This window comes from Hemitrygon akajei, chromosome 11 (assembly GCF_048418815.1).
Source record: "Hemitrygon akajei chromosome 11, sHemAka1.3, whole genome shotgun sequence".
In the NCBI taxonomy this organism is placed as follows: domain Eukaryota; kingdom Metazoa; phylum Chordata; class Chondrichthyes; order Myliobatiformes; family Dasyatidae; genus Hemitrygon; species Hemitrygon akajei.
Window position 1 is genome coordinate 6,715,179 of NC_133134.1, and position 13,974 is coordinate 6,729,152.

The 13,974-nt window shown below is 39.1% G+C and overlaps 1 protein-coding gene across 4 annotated transcripts in view; it reads right to left on the bottom strand.

The window, feature by feature from the left end:
- Positions 1–13,974, bottom strand: part of usp42 (ubiquitin specific peptidase 42) — an 86,262-nt gene that overhangs the window by 71,649 nt on the left and 639 nt on the right. The gene's annotated exons all lie outside the window — the stretch shown is intronic.

The following is a 13,974-nucleotide window of genomic DNA, read 5'->3' on the forward strand; positions in this document are numbered from 1 at the left end:
GAAATCCAGTGCAAAGAAAATCATAAATTTTTTCTCATCTGTCTTTACTCCAGCGGTGTGGGAGCATTTCAGCATTGCGTGGCCACACCCCCGCACAGCTGAGAAGGAACAGTGCTTTATCTTATCTCTTGATTTCCTTTTTATGCATCATGCTTAAAGAAGCACAACCATTTTTTTGTTGGCCAAATTCTTACTATTTTTTTAAAAGGAGAAATAACATCCATTTGTATAACACCAGTAATATAAATACTGCTAAGTACTTGATAGAGAGAATTATTTTATTTTGAGATACAGCACGGTAATAGGTCTTTCCAGCCTGACAAGCCTGCAATGCCCAATTACACGTGACCAATTCACCTACAAACCCATACATTTTTGGAAGGTGAGAGAAAACTGGAGCAGCAGGAGGAAACCCACATGGTCATGGGAGAATGTACAAGTTCCTTACAGAGAGCAGAGGTACTGAATCCATATCACTGGTGCTGTAATAACATTACACTAACCCCTACACTACCATGCCAAGAGAGATCTGCAGTCTCCCTAAACATCTGCAGATCTGTTTCCACTGATTACTGCAGTGGCTAATACAGTCACATTGATGTGACCTTCCCTTTCCAGCTTCTGGTCTACCCATATAGCTTCACTGAATGATCCTCCAGGAACAACCTCTTTCAAGCACTGTTATAACAAGAAGTCAACTTCCCCCTCATCTCAAGCCTGTCACATCTATAGGAGATGTTATTAACTTCAAACTTTCTGCATAATCACTTAAGAGTTGAACTGCATATGCATGTAACGAGAGCTGTACAACTCATCTCCTCCTACCTTAGGCCATGAACTCATCAATCACCCCCCGCTGTCGACCACTTCTGGAGGTCCAAGACGCCGACTTCTACAAAGAAGGGATCCGTATGCTCCACGACCGCTGGACTAAGTGTGTAAGTGTAGGAGGGGACTATGTTGAAAAATAAATGTGCTAGGTTTTCTAAAATTGACTCCTATCTTAGGCCACAAACTTAAGAGTCACCCCTTGTACTGTATACATACTTTTATAATAAATGTATTTTGAATTTATAAGTACGTCATAAAAACCTGATAACAAAACACGAGAAAACAATAGTCCATCAAACCATTACAAAAACAGACACAAGTAGAAAATTGCACAATATCATATTTCTGGAACAACTGCCAATAGAAAAATGGCAATAAACATTTTGCGACTATTAAGTGAGGCAGGACAGCATGAAAGAAAGTGTTGAGAAAATAATGCTTAAAGGGGGCAGGAATTAAATAATTTACTACAGAATGTTTAACAGTTCATTACTTTTGTATGATGAATAATGTACGTAAAATTGCCAATGATATTTTGCCAAATACCACAAACAAAACTGCCTTCCACCATTTCTGGCTACTGTTTTAATCACACACAACCCAATTAAAAAGAATCCACAGACACAGCAAAAGGACTATATAGGAAATTGAAATATGCTAAATAATTTCAGTAACAGCAAGTAGCATCCATTTTCTATCCATCAATACGACCAGAGGCCAAAAGAAAAATCTGTCAAGAGCCAAACGTTGCTGACAAACCTCCATATTCAGGCTTACAAAGCCAATTTTACAGGAATCAGATTCATACTAAACAAGATTATTTAGCTTATCGTGCTTTTGATCTTCGAAAGAGCTGTCCAGTTACTTCCATCAATCTTTTACTTCCTAGGCTACACTAATTTTCTATTATTTTCATCTGAATCATCAAATTAGCAAGAGCAACCAAAGGGACTAAGTCTCTCTATGATGCAATGCATTTGGAGTAACTGAAAGAGAAGTTGCAAGACATTTTGTGTATAAAATCATAAGACATAGGAGCAGAATTAGGCCATTCAGCCATCAAGATTGTTCTGCTATTCCATCAGGGCTGATTTATTATCCCTCTCAACTCCATTCTCCTGCCTTCTCCCTGTAAGACCCTATCAACCTTCACTTCAAATATACCCAAAGACTTGATCTCCACAGCTGTCTGTGGCAATCAATTCCCGATTCACCACCCACTGACTAAAAAAATCCCCCTAATCTCTGCTCTAAAGGGATATCCTTAGCAGGATTTAAATATCTCCTTATCCGAGGAGAGCTGGGACTCAGTTCTCAAATCGGTCAACTCAACCTCCCTTTGTGCTCGCCATTGCCTCTTACAGTTTAAGATTGTTCATAGAGCCCATATGTCTAAATCTAAACTATCTCGATTCTACCCTGGCATTAGTCCGCTTTGTGATAAATGCAAGAGGGGCGTGGCCTCTCTCATCCACATGTACTGGTTCTGTCCTAGCTTGGAGAAATTCTGGAAAGATGTCTTCACTACATTATCGGGTATTCTGAATCAGCACCTAGAATCTAACCCCTTAATTGCTCTGTTCGGTTTTTGGGGCGAGACAGATTTATGTCTGGGTCCGACCAAATGCCGAATACTATCCTTTGCCTCTCTCCTGGCGAGACGATTGATCCTCCTCAGATGGAGAGATGTTGCCCCGCCCACTCATGCGCAATGGCTTAACGACATTATGGCCTGCTTGGACCTCGAAAAAATTCATTATTCAGTTCTTAATTTGGATCTAAAGTTCCATAAGGTCTGGGGACCTTTTATCGAGTACTTTCATAACCTTCCTCTTGACTAGGGTTTTTTTTCTTCTTTTTTTTCCCTTCTTTTCGGTCCCTTGCTTTCAGCTCCCTTTTTCTTTTTTTTCTGGTAGTAGGCATTATTATCCTCTGTTACTAAGTGTATTCACAGTCTGGGAGTTTGACTGTCCGGACTTATACTCTCTATATTGTGTGGTGGTTGGTCTGGAGTTGTTTTTTTCTTGTGTTGTGGGGATTGGGGAGGACACTAAGCTCACTTGTCTTTAATTTAGGTGCTTTTTTGTTAAATTCTCTTCGTTTGTAGCATATTGTTATTGTATGCTTAATCTTGCACTGTATTAATGCTCCCCACTGGGATTTGGGGTTTTTAATTTTGTAAAATGTTTTGAAAAACTAATTAAAAAATTTTTTTAAAAAAGGGATATCCTTGCATTCCTAGACTCCCTCACTATAGGAAACATTCTCTCAACATCCACTCTATCTTGGCCTTTCAGTATTTGATAGTTTCCAATGAGATTACCCCTCACTCTTCTAAACTGTCAGAATTTTCCACACCATAATTACATAAATACCTGTATCTTCACATTATATAAGTGGGAGGCAGTAAAGCGACAGGTAAAGACTAGTTAAATGGAGCACTTCCTAGTTTTGCCTATGAGCCTACTCCATGGAAGCAAAGCTTTTCAGAATTGCTTGTAACTTTAGAGCATTATCATGCAAAAATCCCAAAGCTCTATGCACAATGAATTACTTATGAAGGCAAATATTTAGCGGTCAGCTGAGCTACAGAGAAGGTAGCGCAAGATCAATGCCAGACAGTGAAAGGTCATCTGATCTGCACAAGCCTGACTGACTTCATAAGCCTGGACAAGGGAAGAGGGAATAAAGGGTGGAATTGTATTCTTGATAACTTTTAAGAAACTAGAAGTGTGGTCATGCAGACCAAGGAGACAATAAGATATAGGAGCAGAATTAGGCCATTTGGTCCATTGAGTCTTCTCCGCCATTCGTTCGTGGCTATTTATTATCCCTCTCCACACCATTATTCTGAATTTTCCTCATAACCTTTGATGCCCTGAATAATCAAGAATTTCTCAACCTCTGGCTAAAGAAATTCCTCCTCATCTCTGTTCTAAAGGGACAGGGATTCTGAGGTTCAAAGGACACACTGAAGTCTGTGGAATGGAAGAAAACATTATTGAGGGAAAGGCAAGTCTACAACTTAAATGCAGTATATTTCTCGTATAAAACAGGATTCTATAAATAGTTAAAGAGACAGAACTTTTTAAGTACAGTCGGCCTTCCGTATCCGTGGGTTCAACAAATTGCGGATCGAAAATATTTTTTAAAAATTCCAGAAAGTTCCAAAAAGCAAAACTTGAATTTGCTGCGCACTGAGCACTACGCTGAATCTACGCAAATGATGTGTAGGCATACCCTGCTGTAGCCTCCCGCCATTTCAGATCCTCAGTCTCTCTCCAGCACTCGTTGTTTGAGCATTGTTTGCCTCGCGTCTCATTCGTTCGCTACTTGTGTTGTGAGCAAGAGGAAGGAGTTTAAGGCTAGTAAGGGATAGCTAGCTATGTAAAGCGCTACAGCCTCAAGAACTTAAAGATCACGGGAGTATCGGCATCAGCGTTCCCAGAAGAGCTACGATGGTTGCGTCTGTACTGAACAGGCAGACTTTTTTTCCTTGACATTATTCCCTAAACAACAGGATACTCCCAACTGCCAGTTGTACATCGGTAACCAAGAGATTGAACAAAAGACCAGCTTTAATTACCTTAGTAGCTTTATATCACAAGATGCTAGAAGTAGAAATAAAAGGAAGAATTGCCATTGCCAAAACCAACTTCCAAAAAAATGAAACCCACTTTTACCAACAGACACATTTCTATGACAACAAGGCTCAGGCTACTAAAATGTTACATCTGGTCAATCTTGCTGTCTGCTTCCAAAACGTGGACAATAACACCAGAACTCCAAAGAAACTTAGAGGTAACAGAAATGTGGTTTCTTAGGAGAATGGTGAAAATATCATAGAGACACGGTAACTAATGAGACAGTACTCTAACATGCCCATACAAAAAGATATTTAGAGAACATTAAATGAGAGGAAACTTAAATTCCTGGGCCATGTCATCAGAAAGGGAGAAATAGAATGCCTTACATCACAAGGCCACATGCCCGGGAAACACGGAAGATGAAGGCAAAGAAAAAATATATGGACACTGTGAAAGAAATAACAGATCTAAATGTGCGAGATATCACTGACGCTGTGAGGGATCGTTCGATGCGGAGAGCCATGATCGCCCAAGTGTGTAACGCGCAAGGCACATGAAGAATTCCCTAAACAATACAGTATAACAACTATTTACATAACATTTACATTGTATTAGGTATTATAAGTAACCTAGAGATGATTTAAAGAATATAGGAGGATGCGTGTAGGTTATATGCAAATACTATGCCATTTTATATAAGAGACTTGAGAATCCATGGATTTTAGTTCCTGGGGGTCCTGGAACCAATCCCCAGCGGATACCGAGGGACGACTGTAATGTTAAAATATGTATTCTGTCATTTAAAGCAGTTCCAGTTGAAGTAACAATTAAGTCAGCACCCCACCCAACAGAAGTTAACCCAATGACTCTTATGTTTCAGGTATTAGGGCAATGCAAAAAGCTGTACATTATCAAGATGCATCATTAAACTACTTATATTAAAGACATTTCCTTCTACCAACCATGTCTAGATTCCACTGTTAATGGAAGTGAAGCATGCTGCACTTTTGATATCAAACAAAAATTCATAAATTTTGTTTTCCCTCCAAGATCCATGAAAATTAAGCCACCAAATTCCTGCTTCAATTAAATCACACGCTGACATTCTGCTGCCTTTTCATGAAGGAACTCCATGCAAGCAATTCCAATAACCTTGTTGGTAAACATAAAGAACACAATTCCCATCGGGTTTCAGTTAAATACAGTCCACACCACTAGGAGGGATGTTTCTGTGGTAGCAAGACATTATGCCTGAACAATCTCTATCTAATGGGTAGGAGCTGTCTACAAAATTCCCCATAATATGGAAACTGACTGTTTAGAATTAAACAAACTAGATCAACTGAAGACACAAGCTTCTCGCTGCTGCCATCAGGAAGGTACAAGGCCCCACGTTACCAGGTTCAGGAACAGTTGTTAACTCTTCAAACACCAAGCTCCTAAACCAGTGTAGATAACTCCACTCACCTCAACACTGAACTGATTCCACAACCTATAGACGTATTTTCAAGGTCTCTACAACTCGCATTCTCAATATTATTTAATACTTTTTATTATTTTGTTTTTATTTTTGTATTTGCACATTGGTTGTTTGTTCGTCCATGCACATTTTGTTGATTCTATTGTGTTGCGATGTATCTACTGTGAATGCCTACAAGAAAATAATCTCAGGGCATATATATGCCCTGTATGTACGTTGATAAAAAAATTTACTTTTAACAAGAGATTCTGCAAATACTGGAAATCTTGAGCAACACACAAATGCTGGAAGAACTAACTCAACAGGGTAGGCAGCATCTGTGGAAGTGAATAAACAAAATAAAATAAATTATGAAGGGGTAAGGTCCTGATAAAGGGTCTCAGTCCAAATTGTTTTCTTTTTATTTCATTCCATATGTAGCATCCTTGCCCCCAATTTACCCCCGTTCGCCTAGGGTAAACCGCTGTCACCCTGCCAATTGTGCAATACTTCGGTGTAAATACGGTGTAATGCCCCACCCCCCGTACACGCTCGCAACACAAATATCAGACGATACACCAAAGGCAATTAAATAATTGCAACTTTATACCGTAGATTCCGGATTTTAAGCCGCTACTTTTTTCCCACATTTTGAACAGCTTTGAACTTTGCGGCCAATAATCCGAAGCGGCTAATGCATGATTTTTTTCATGCCGCCTCGTAAACATTTTGCCTCATAACAGTAGACCAATAAAATTGATGAGTAGTTCACAGAGGTCCAATGAAATTGTACGATAAATCAAGCGCACTTTCACAATTAAATTATTGTAAATCAGTCATTTGTACTCACCCTCATCAACACGGAAAACACTCGAAGCATTGTGCTGCCTACTTAGTTTAAACTATATTTGTTTTCTGTACTACATCGCGGGATGCTATGACGTCACACCCGGTTTCGCGGTGTCTTGTGGGAAAATGCCGGTTTGCGATAAACGGAAAGGAGGGGGGGGAGCGCATTACGCGAGCGGCTTTGGATCTGAGCGAACTCTGCTTTTAAGTTAAAGGTGATCAATAACTTTTCCTGGTAGGCTGCAATATATATATTTTTTTACCAGTCGTTAGGAGATATTGGAATGTTGTTCAGTAAAGAAGTATACGCAACGTATATTTAAAAGTAGCCGCGTACGGGCACGGTTCGAAAAAAAGCATTTGCAATATGTATTTGTTTTTGTTACCATATGGATTTAATTAAAAGTTAAAAAAATCCTCACGTGTAATATCTTTCTGTGTAAATATCTCATATTACAACGTGGGACACCTGCGGCCGAAAATCCGGTGCGGCCTAAAATCCGGTGCGGCCTTTACAATTAAAAAATTGATTTTATTTCTAAAATTAGAGCCAGCGGCTTTTAATCAGGTGCGCTCTGTAGTCCGGAATCTACGGTAGTTATTTCTTATTGTTGGGATAGTAGAAACAGATAACCTAAAGGTGCCAAATCAGTAAGTTTATCAGTTTGCGCACATAATATTTTAATATGTTGGAGCTCATGCCTCCGGTTCCATCCACAACGACCTTCCGAGCCTTCGGCCACCGTCCGAACTGCTGATGTCCAGTATCCGCCGCCCTGGAACTGCTGTCTGCTCCTCACACATCCGTCCTCCTCGCTCGCCTTCCGAAAAAATGCGCGACCTCCTGCTCAGCTCACAAATACAAGATAGCATAACAATTCTCCATTGGTTAGTTCCCCCCTTATCTGCAGTTATAACCCAAACATTCCAGATACAGAAACCCATTACAGCATTAAGTAACATTACAGAGAAGCCATTTCATTATAACAATACAGAGAAGCCATTTTGTTAGCCTGAATAGTTAACACCACAGTTACAGATACTGAGAGCCCTACACATATATGCTGCCTGACCTGCTGAGTTCCTCCAGCACTTTGTGTGTGTTGGTCAACTGAAGTCCACTTCTTCTTAAGTCTATCAATCCTACTGGGGCACAGATCACCAAAAGCAGCTGGCTAGTCTTCTCTCTCCTGGGCCAGTCTTTCAAGGTGCACCCTGTCGAAGATTCATCCTCTGCCAGGTATGAGGTCTTTAGAGTTTCTGCTGGCATTTCTCGAATGCGGCTGCTAGCCCCATGCCCAACCCTCCTCTTTTCGCAGTTGGATTTGGGACTGTCTGCAGCGGAATTAACTGAAATGTTCTCATGGTGACAGTTTAGGGACATTGTATGTATATTAGCTTTTCACTGCAACAACCTATGGTATACCATGTGCAGAAAACTATTTAATTTCTGAGTATCAACAACTCCTCGCCTGGTGGAACAGAATGTTTACCACTAAGATATGTGACAAACTCAACAAGATCCAATGCTTTCAACAAAGGTTAATTTTGATTAATTTTGACAGTTACTTCCCTGCATTCCTAAGACCGAATGAGTAAAGTGGGTAAACTGTGCTATTACTGAAACCAATGATGCACACGATTTAACACGCAGTTGAAACATGCCAGTACCTCTCCCACATAAGGAACTTAGATCAACACAAAACGCTGGAGGAACTCAGCAGGTCAGGCAACATCTATGGAAAAGAATTAACAGTCAATGTTAATGACTCTTCTCGGCCTGAAGCATCGAACGTTTATTCCTCTCCATAAAAGCTGCCTGACCTGTTGAACTCCTGCAGCATTCTGTGTATGTTGCTCTGGATTGCCAGCAACATATCCAAAGGAGAATCCTTTGGGTTTATAAACTAGGATCATGTGGGGATATGCAAATACAGGCTACAATTGCATTTTTTTTAAAAGTACCATAAGGTATAGGAGCAGAATTAGGCCATTTGGCCATCAGGTCTGCTCTGCCATTTCATCATGGTTGATCCAATTTTCCTCTCAGCCCCAATCTCCTGCCTTCTCCCCATATCACTTAATGCCCTGACCAATCAAGAATCTAGCAACCTCTGTCTTAAATATACATAAAAACAATGCCTCAGAACACCAAATCACAACCACCTATAGTGAAGTTTTGCTATTGTGATTTTTATTTATTCAGTTACCAGATGTAAATATCACAAAGACAGAAGATACTGTCCTTCCCAAGAGTTTCTGAACTAAACAGTCAACCACACTAATGTGCTAGACAGTTTGTGAATGCTTCAGAATTTTCTCTGTTTGTGCATAAATATGACCTAAAATGTGATCAGATCTCCACGCAAGCCCTGAAACTAGATGGAGAATTCAATTAAATAAATAACACAAATGTTTCTCATTTATTTATTGAGAAAAATTATCCAATATTCGGAATAAGATAAAATCCACATCAGGCAGGACAAGAGATATCCTCCCCATAGGAGATTAACTTTTTAATTTGCATTGTAAAATTTTGTATTCAAGTGAGAAAACAACTTCCCCAACTGCTTTTAAAGGATTTGAACTCAAGTCTCTGAATCAGTGGTCCAGACTTCTGTGTGCTAATCCAGCAAATTAATGACAATACTACGACATTTTACTACACAGCGTGACTGAAATTGGGAAAATCACTGTGGTGACCATTGTACAAGATCAAAGTGCAAAAACTTCAAATAAAATTATCCATGTACATTTATGTCGTTATATACCACATGAGATTCATCTTCTTGCAGACATTCAAAGTAAATACAAAGGAACGACAAAAACAAGCAAAATAATAATAAATAAGAAACAAATAGCGAACAAAGTGAGACCATAGGTTGTAGGTTATGATAATCTTTTATCATTAGCCTGAGAAACCATTAAATATCTTGTGAAATATTAAGTAACATTGAAAGGCTTTAAGCTGGGACAGCTCTGTGCTCTGCAAAATATGCATAGTGAACTATGAAACATCAAAGCACACCCTAAGTATTGGCAGTAGTGACAGAACAAACTTTGATGTAACTGCAGAATACTTGAAAGTGGTGCCCTTTAACTGGTTTATAATTCATTGAACAAACTCACATGATGAAAAGTGATACACACAAAATGCAGGAGGAACTCAGCAAGTCAGGCAACATCTATGGTATATAATAACGAGCCAACTTTTTAGGCGAGACCATCAGGACACTCAAGAAATGAATAACTGCAGGGGTTGACATTGTAAAGGCACATCATTCCAAAGTTATGAAAATTTCTTTGAGGCTCCTAATACAAGCACAATATTTACATAAAAGACACTTCCAAAAATTCTCCTCCAACACTAATATCATCTTCAGAGCCGCTGAGTGAATTGCTCAAACTTTTCTTATGTCTGAACAAAGCCAATTTTTAGTTTCCATAAGTTGGACTGATTACCCAAAACACGTTTGCAAATCAATTTTGGATGCTCCTCGGAATATGGAAAATGCTATTTAAATACTAATTTAAGTGACAATTTGGACTTGGCAGACCTTTTCATAGGCAAACATTACAACAGATTCCGACATTCCATAATACTTCATGGACTGCAAAATGCTTGAAGAATTCTGAATGAAACATGAAAGCTGCTCCACAAATGCGAGTCCACATGGGCTGTAAGCCATCTTATGTATTTATATTTGTGATTTGTGGAGGTTCATGGGGTAGTAGGTGAGAACAAGAGGAACTCTATCCCTGAGTGGCAGGAAGATGGGATGAGCGTGGAAGTCTGCAGAATGGAGGAGATGCAGGTGAAGGCAGCATCAATGGTGGGAGGAGGAGGAGGACATCTCTAATGTCTTGAAAAGGAAAGTTATATTGTGGGAATAGATGCAGCAGAGATTAAGGAACTCAGAAAAGGGAATGGCATTTTTACAAGAGACAGACTGGGAAGTAGTCAAGACAGCCGTGAGAATTGTTAGGTTTATAAAAAAAAATTTTGGTGGACAATTTGTCCCCCTTTTTACTGAACACTCTGTCAGGGAAGAAGCTTAGAACAATAACAAATGTTCACACACACTTCTTTCCTTGAATTATTTTACACAGACACACTGTGACGATCTGAGTCCCAACGTATCTATTACGCATTATTTACTCATCAGAAATGCGGTTACTCATATCCGAATTCCTAATTGGTCACATTTGGCTCATGGCCAAAGAGCTAGACAACATTACTCTAAGCTTCAATGATCAGGTAAAGACTATAGTGCACTTTAAACACTTCTCATTTTAAATTTTAAATGGGATTTGCTACACATGATCGCCTGAAACATGAAATATAAAATCCTCCACGACGATACTTTACATGAATTAGAAAATCACTTAAAACAAGAACAAAAACACAGAACTGTGACAGCTTCTAACCTGCAGCACATGTATGAGAACAAATTTTAATCTTTAAACGTTCACTAACAATATTTGCTTCAAAATTATAAGGTGATATATTTTTCTGATGTTTGCCATTTATGTTATTTACAAGACTGAATTGATGCCTGGTACGGAGGGCCATTTCACAAGATCGGAAAAGCTGCAAAAAGCTCAGCCAAACTCCATCATGGGCACTAGCCTCCCCAGCATCGATGACATCTTCTAAAAGTGATAACTCAAAAAGGAGGCATTCATCACCCAGGACATGCCCTCTTTTCATTGCTACCAACAGATACTCAATGTTTTAGGACATAGAGTATCCCATCCGCCACCAGATTTCTGAATGGACAATAAACCCATGTACACTACCTCAATATATATTTTCTCTTTTTTTTTTGCTCTCTTTGCACTATATATACTTTCACTACAGCAAGACAACATATTTCTTAACATATGCCAGTGATCTGGTGATAATAAATCTAATTCTGAACTGGAAAATCAACAAATCTGCTCATCAGTTTCTACAGCAACCACTTTATATGGTGACTGTTTACAGCCCCAGTTTCGTATTATGCAAATTGTAAAAGTTCATCGATTTCTTTTCAACCATGACATTTCATCTGAACCTCAAAGAGAGGAAATCAATATTTAACAAAAATAACAGATCAGTTTTATTTGTCATATGTACATCAAAACATACAGTGAAGTGCACTTTGCGTCAAATCAACATAGTGAGGATTGTGTTGAACAGCCCATAAGTATCGCTACACTTCTAATACCAACATAACTTACCCACAACTCCCTAATTCTAATGTCTTTGGAATGTGGGAGGAAACCGGAGCACCCAGTGGAGATATATATATGCGGTTATGGGAGAACATACAAACTCCTTAACGATGGCAGTAGGAAATGAACCCTGATTTTACAGCTGGCTCTATAAAGTGCTATGCTAACCACTACGCTACCGTGCCAACTCTAAAGCACCCATATGAAGTAATACGGCAGGAAAGATACTCAGAAATCAAGCAAAAATGGGAAAAAATTACAGTTCATTTCTAGTAAATCCTTGTTCTTGGTAAGTAAAGTTGGAAAGTAACTGTCTGTTTTCTAACTATGACAGCTCCTGGATAGTACATGCAAAAAACATCACCATGCTACAAGTTCATTCACAGGAATGTGGGCTTACCTGACAAGACTTGGATGAAATGACAACCCAGAATTACCCTTCATCTTTGCAATAGCAGTTGCTAAACTATGCCAATCAACAACACATCAGTGTAAGAATCAAATTGGACTGTGTAAGGACAGCCAACTGTACACCAAGTGTTTGTTGAAAGCAAACCAACAATTTTGATAAAATTCAGTCATTTAAAAATAACACAATTGTTAAATCTATCAGTACTCTGTAAAAAATGAAATAGGTGGACTGGAAGTCAAGTACACGGGTAATAGACATTCAAGAGCAAGTGTGCTGATTTGCATTCAAGGCATGTATTTTTGTGGTTTCTTAAGTTAAGTCATATGACAATTCCGACAAGATATTACAGCACAGATTGCTTCATACAGTGGTCATAGAGTCATAGAAAAGTTTTGCACAGAAACAGGTCCTTTGGTCCATCTAGACTATGCCAACCTATTTGAACTGCCTATTCCCATCGAGCATCACTGGGACCATAGTCTTCCGTACCTCTGCCATCCATGTATCTATCTGAACTTCTCTTAAACATTGAAATCAAGCTCGCATGGATTATTTGTACTGGCAGCTCATTCCACACTTTCACAACAGTGAGTGAAGACATTTCCCCCATGTTCACCTTAAACTTTTCACCTTTCACCCTTAACTCATGAACTCTGGTTGTAGTCCCACCCAACCTCAGTGGGGAAAAAACCTGCTCGCATTCACCCTATCTATATCCTTCATAATTTTATATACCTCTACATTCCAGGGGAATAAAATCCTTTTTTCCTATGTCAGGCCTCAAGTCCCAGCAACATCTCTTTAAATTTGCTCTGAGCTCTCAATCTTATTGATATCTTTCCTGTCGACCCTATAATGAATTATAGCCCTGTATTCCAGATGCCTTTGTTCTACGGCACTCCTCAGTGCCCCACCATTAACTGTGTAAGACCTACCCTGGTTGCTCCAACCAAAGTGCAACATCTTGTACTTGTCTGCATTAAATTCTAGCTGCTAATTTTCAGCCCATTTTTCCAGTAATTAGTAACTTCCAAGTGAACAATACTCTCCTTCCTATTTCCAATCAATACTGCCCTTAAAAGGACTAAATTTTCTGATGCCAGAATCTTATGTCCCATTGTAATTCTGAAATTGCAAGCAAAAAAAATCGCAAATAACTTTATACAGTACGTTCCATCAGATAAACCATGACCGGAGGCGGGGTTTACATTTTTCTGCATTTGCAAGTGTAAAACGTGCTATTTTTCAACTAAAATGTTACAAGCAGAAATTCAATTTAATTTGTCAATGCAGCTAATTAAAAATGATCAAAAACAAACACAAGTCTACGCAAAAATGAAAAAAAAACCGCTTTTAGTGAAGCAGATTACAGGAAAGATCCTCGCTTCTTTCGATACAAACCTCCATTCTTTTATTTAAACCCCTCTCCCGGATGCTACTGGTTAGTAAAACGTGTGGCTGGTTGTAAGTGTGACTTGTTACACAACTCATTCATTCAAAAAAAAAGGCAGACACATTTAACCCTACCCTGGTGACAAGCGAGGGAAGGGATGTGTCTTACAACTAGTTCAACACCTTTCCTTTACTCCCCAATTCGCCCCCCCCCCCACTTTATCTCT